The sequence below is a fragment of the Lathyrus oleraceus genome, chromosome 4, assembly GCF_024323335.1.
Source record: "Lathyrus oleraceus cultivar Zhongwan6 chromosome 4, CAAS_Psat_ZW6_1.0, whole genome shotgun sequence".
Lineage (NCBI taxonomy): Eukaryota > Viridiplantae > Streptophyta > Magnoliopsida > Fabales > Fabaceae > Lathyrus > Lathyrus oleraceus.
Window position 1 is genome coordinate 380,337,785 of NC_066582.1, and position 6,638 is coordinate 380,344,422.

Genomic DNA, 6,638 nt, shown 5'->3' on the forward strand with positions numbered 1-6,638 from the left:
AGAATAATGGGAATGAGGGCAAACCTGATTAGAGAGGTCGATTAAAATTGAATGGCACGACTGGGTTTACAAAGCAATGTTAGGGTTTGCGTGAGGCGGAGGCGAAAAAGTGTGTGAGTCAAAGTGAACTTTTCAGAGCTGTCTGGAGGTTGCTCTCTCTGATGATCTAGGGTTTGTAATAGTCTCCCGTCCTGGTCTCTCTAATAATCTCCCCCTTCTTTTTTCTTCTCAAATGAAGCTCTGGTATTTATAACCTGATTTGTTGCTTTATGGGCTTACGATGAATGCAATTCAGGTCCAAAATTCTGTTATGTTTTCAAAATGCGTGGTCTTCGCCTAGCGAAGAATCTGCTCGCCTAGCGAGCATGACAGTTCAAACCTTCGCTAGGCGAAGGATTTGCTCGCTGAGCGAGCATGACAGCTCAGGCCTTTGCCTAGCAAAGAAATGGTTCGCTTAGCGAGCATGACAACTCAGACCTTGTGATTGCTCAAGCTACAAACAAAAGATGTTAGTGACATATCTTTGTGCTTTTGGTTGGTAAACACAATAAGAGAAGCAATGATGTACAATTCAAGCATGCTTGGTGATCTCAAACCAATCACAAGGAGTCCCACCCAAAGGCAAAGGGAACCAAGATGCTTATGATCCTTGAGGCTATGCAAATGCAATGTTATGATGCCATGGGGGATCTTAGGGCCAAAATTGGGGTCTTACAGATGCCCCTATTTAAGGTCATTCTAGCCGGAGAAGGGAAGGTTAAAATCTTCATCTCGACGAGGTAGAATGGGCTTAAATAATAACAAAGAGACGAATTTTGCTCCCTAAGAGACCTCATGATGCAAATGTAGGTATGAAAAATGGTAACACTCTGTGGAGATATGTGTCCACAAAAGCAAAGAAATCAGAAGCCACTGATAATCCATATGAGCAAATCACTCAATGGGACCAAGACTCTGGGGACTCTCCTGGGGATAGAAAAGGGATAAAAATGCGCGAGCAGGTCGCGACTCAAAGCTTGGGGAACAGAATTCCAAAGGGAAAAGATCCAATGGAAAGACTCGAGCTGACTCGAAGATGCATGTATTGGTGAATATGCCAATACAGCAAAAACTATCCACAACGGATACTTCGGATAAAATCCGGATGAAAACAATCCACTAAGGGACTTCCCTAGGGATGTCTAAAAAGACTCTCCTTGGGAAGCAGCGAGATGGGGTATTACCGGTTACTGGGTAATAAGCTCAAAGAGACGTGTGATCTGAACGTCAGGCATGAGGGTGAGAGATACAACAAGCTCAGGAAGAGATGAATATCCAAGACCGGTATAAGGGTGAGAGATATCAAGACTTCAAAACATCTGAGGAAAAACCTAAAAGATATATTTCAACTCAGGAACTCTGACTCCACAGGGGACAAAAGTCATGATAGGGAGCAGAAAGGAAGGAACACCAGGGATACCGGTTACTGGGCATATAATAGGTGACCAACCAAGGCGTGAATTGGGGAATATTCCCAAAACACTCATCATCCAAAAGAGGGCTAAAAGCAAACTCGATTACAGGATGGATATTCGACTCCACAAAGGGGATACGAATCTTACTCAACTGGGGAAGAACCAAAAGGCTTCAGACCCGAGAGTGCATGAGATATACTATCTATTACCGTCCGAACGTAGATAATATACTCGCATGGACGATTATCCACAACCGGTTACTGGGTTAATAAAGGATAAATCGACCGAAAAGAAAAGGCATCGGGATATCGAAACTAGGTATATAATGATGACCAATTCAGGAGAGAAATAATCGTCACCAACAACAACAGGGTAGACGAGAGATGACCCGCTGGGGATAAATTGCATAATCAGAGCAATTATCCAGGCAGATGAGGGGATATCATCACCGAATATTGGATGAAGATAACTGTCACCAATTAAGGATGAGCAAAAATAGTTACTCTGCAAAAAGGGAAGAAATAGGGTTTACAACTACCAGTATGAGGGTAGAGAACCGCAGACTCCGCCGGGGATAATAATTACTAATTATTGAGCAATTATTCAATTACCACAGGGAAACAGGAAAAGAGTCTCAAGAGACCGATCTAGGATCAAACTAGATAGGCACACCAAATCAAGACTTGTCCCGGTGAGGATATAACTCAATGGGGAAAACCATCCCAATATATGTGTTGGGAAGGAACAAAAACAATCAACATCCACGAGGATATAACCCGGTGGGGAATTTGAAAGAAAGGATAAACGCTTTCTGCCTATGGAGCTGACTCTATATGGAGAGATCAGACACACACATCTGCTTGGGGAAATATATCACCAAATAGCAGGAGACAACAAACAACGATATATGGCAAAGAATGCAACATGAGTATCTGAATGTTATAACTATGCATGTATATGCGTGGTTTATGTATGATGTATGCTGACAAACATACGTATCTAACACAAACAGGTCCAGGAATCAACCACCCGGTACTACATCTCAAGAGAGAAAGCCAAGTCCACTAAGGGCACCTGTCCTTGCAGGGGATGAACATCAGTCATTCTAGCAGGGGACAAGGAGTTATCACAGCCAAAGCCCACCACACCAACAAATCAAGTGGGAATTCATCCAAAGAGATAAAGGAATTATGGGGATCAACCACCGAATATCGCTCTTACCTAAAGAGATCCACTCTGCTGAGGAAGAAAGATTGTTGCTCTGCTGAAGGGAAGAGAGGTGACTCTCAACAAGCACTCCACTTGGTAGGATAAACCACAAAAGGTTCCGGAGGGAAGAGATACAGTCATGCCAGGAATATGGACAAAAATCTTACCCTGTTGGGGATCGTACCATCCTTGGGAGAGCACTGGAGGTCTCCTAAGTATCCTTTCGTCATTGTGAATGTTCACTTTGTTTAAAAACAAATTATGAAAAATTTTATTGTTTAAAACAATGATATTTTCTCAATCAAAACATGCAAAACATTTGTTGAATAGAAACAGATAAGAGTGCCAATAATTGGATAAAAGGCTCAAATTTATTTGATAGAATGGTAGTCTGCGAATGGCAAGACTCCATAGATCTTTACAAATTTGAAATTGGTGATATATATTGGAAAAGGGCTACATTGAACATAATGACCATTTCTCCACCAATTCTGAATCCGATGTATTTGAAGCTTTGGTTGATAATGAGCAACAATCTCTGACGGACGACAGTCGTAGAACAAAGTCTTGTCAGGATGCAGTTACTTGCCAAATCCCTAATTTTTGCCTAGATTGCCCCAGGATGAGGTACTCAATCTAGCGGGATACATATATCATTATTATATTTTTTTTTGTCTCTAACTTTTGCCTGGATCGCCTTTTCGGGTTTTCAATCCACCGAGACGCTCATTTTTGCCTAAGTCGCCCTTTCGGGTTTTCAACTTAGCGAGCTATTCAGTTTTTATATTTTAGGCGAAGTATTTCTTGACTGCATCTGAATTCACAGGACGAGTGAAATCCTCCCCATCCATAGTTGTAAGTATCAAAGCACCGCCTGAAAAGGCTCTCTTAACAACATACAGACTCTCATAGTTTGGAGTCCACTTGCCCCTGGAATCGGGCGCGAAAGACAAGACTTTCTTGAGCACAAGGTCACCTTCTCGGAACGCACGAGGCTTGACCTTCTTATCAAAAGCTTTCTTCATCCTTTGCTGATATAACTGACCGTGGCACATGGCAGTCAATCTCTTCTCTTCAATCAAATTCAGCTGGTCATAACGACTCTGAACCCATTCAGTATCAGTCAACTTGGCTTCCATCAAGACTCTCATTGATGGGATCTCCACCTCTACAGGGAGTACAACCTCCATGCCATAAATAAGAGAGAAAGGGGTTGCCCCTGTTGTAGTGCGGACAGATGCACGATATCCATGCAAAGCGAATGGCAACATCTCATGCCAATCTTTGTACGTAACAACCATCTTCTGGATAATTTTCTTAATGTTCTTATTAGCAGCTTCAACAACCCCATTCATCTTGGGTTTGTAAGGAGAAGAGTTATGATGCGCGATCTTGAACTCACTACACAGTTCTTTCATCATCTTGTTATTCAAGTTAGATCCATTATCAGTAATGATCTTATCTGGCACACCATATCGGCATATGAGTTGATTCTTGATAAACTTCACGACCACCTGCTTGGTCACATTTGCATACGACGCCGCTTCAACCCACTTGGTGAAGTAATCGATTGCTACGAGAATAAATCTGTGTCCATTGGACGCTTTCGGCTCTATCATGCCAATCATGTCAATTCCCCACATGGAGAAAGGCCATGGTGATGAAATCACGTTCAAGAGTGTCGGTGGAATATGAATCTTATCCGCATAAATCTGAGACTTATGGCATTTCTTCACATACTTGCAACAGTCAAACTCCATTGTTAGCCAATAGTAGCCTGCTCTCAACATCTTTCTAGCCATGGCATGCCCATTAGAATGAGTACCAAATGAACCCTCATGGACCTCAGCCATCAACAGGTCTGCTTCGTGTCTATCCACGCATCTGAGCAGAACCATGTCAAAATTTCTCTTATAAAGTACTTCGCCATTGAGGTAGAAACTTCCAAATAATCTCCTCAAAGTCTTCCTATCTTTCACAGACACCCCGGGTGGGCAAGTCTGGTTCTGAAGGAAACACTTGATATCATAATACCATGGCTTATCATCTTTCACTTCTTCTACGGCAAATACATGAGATGGTCTGTCCAAGCGCATCACGGTGATATTGGGGACTTCATTCCAAAGTTTAACCATAATCATCGAAGCAAGTGTAGCAAGGGCATCTGCCATCCAATTCTCATCTCGAGAAATATGATGGAAGTCAACCTCAGTAAAGAACGTTGAAATCCTCCTTGCATAATCTCTGTATGGAATAAGGCCGGGCTGATTCGTTTCCCACTCACCCTTAATCTGATTAACAACGAGGGCCGAATCACCATATACATCAAGATGCTTGATTCTAAGATCAACGCATTCCTCCAATCCCATAATACAGGCCTCATACTCAGCCATATTATTCGTGCACTTGAAAGTTAGCCTTGCTGTAAAAGGAATATGTGTGCCCTGAGGCGTAATGATTACCGCCCCAATACCATTTCCATATTGATTTACAGCGCCATCAAATACCATACTCCATCTGGAACCAGGCTCTGGCCCTTCGTCAAGTGTGGGTTCATCACAATCTTTCATTTTTAAATACAGAATCTCCTCATCTGGGAAGTCATACTGAACTGACTGATAGTCCTCAATTGGTTGATGTGCCAAGTGGTCAGCCAAAATACTACCTTTAATAGCTTTCTGAGCTCGATACTCAATATCATACTCAGACAACAACATCTGTCAACGGGCAATCCTTCCAGTTAAAGCATGCTTCTCAAATATATACTTGATTAGGTCCATTCTGGATATCAACCAAGTGGTATGATTCAACATATACTGACGTAAGCGCTTAACGGCCCAAGCCAAAGCACAACATGTCTTATCAAGCATTGAATATCGAGACTCACAATCGGTGAACTTCTTACTCAAGTAGTAGATATCATACTCTTTCTTCCCTGATTCATCTTGCTGGCCAAGGACACAACCCATAGAATCTTCAAGAACAGTCAGATACATGATCAATGGTCTCCCTTCCACGGGCGGAGACAGAATCGGAGGCTCAAACAGATACTCTTTAATACCATCAAAAGCTTTCTGGAAATCCTCGGTCCAATCATGAGATTGATCTTTCCGGAGGAGCTTGAATATTGGCGCACATGTGGCAGTCATGTGGGATATGAAAATGGAAATGTAATTCAAGCGGCCAAGAAAACCTCGGACTTGCTTCTCAGTTTTGTGCGTAGGCATCTCTCGTATTGCTTTGACCTTTGCAGGATCAACCTCAATACCTTTCTCACTGACAATAAAGCCCAATAACTTGCCAGAACGGACTCCAAATGTACACTTGTTGGGATTCAGACGAAGCTTGTACTTCCTCAGACGCTAAAAAAGCTTCAACAGGTGCTCTACATGTTCAACTTCCGTTCTTGACTTAGCAATCATATCATCAACATACACCTCAATCTCCTTGTGCATCATATCATGGAACAAGGTAGTCATAACTCGTTGATACGTGGCTCCGGCGTTCTTCAAACCGAAGGGCATCACTCGATAACAGAATGTTCCCCAAGGTGTGATGAATGTTGTCTTCTCCATATCCTCGGATGCCATTTTAATCTGATTATATCCGGAAAATCCGTCCATAAATGAGAATACCTTGAATTTAGCTGTATTATCTACCAACATATCAATATGTGGTAAAGGGAAATCATCTTTCAGACTAGCTTTGTTCAAGTCTCTATAGTCCACACACATCCGGACTTTTCCATCTTTCTTAGGCACGAGCACAATATTGGCCACCCATTGAGGATATGTAGAAGTCACCAGAAACCCCGCATCAATTTGCTTCTGAACTTCCTCTTTGATCTTCACTGCCATATCAGGATGAGTTCTTCTGAGTTTCTGCTTCACAGGCACGCACTCAGGCTTTAAAGGTAGGAAATGTTGCACAATATCAGTATCTAGACCAGGCATGTCTTCATATGACCAAGCAAAG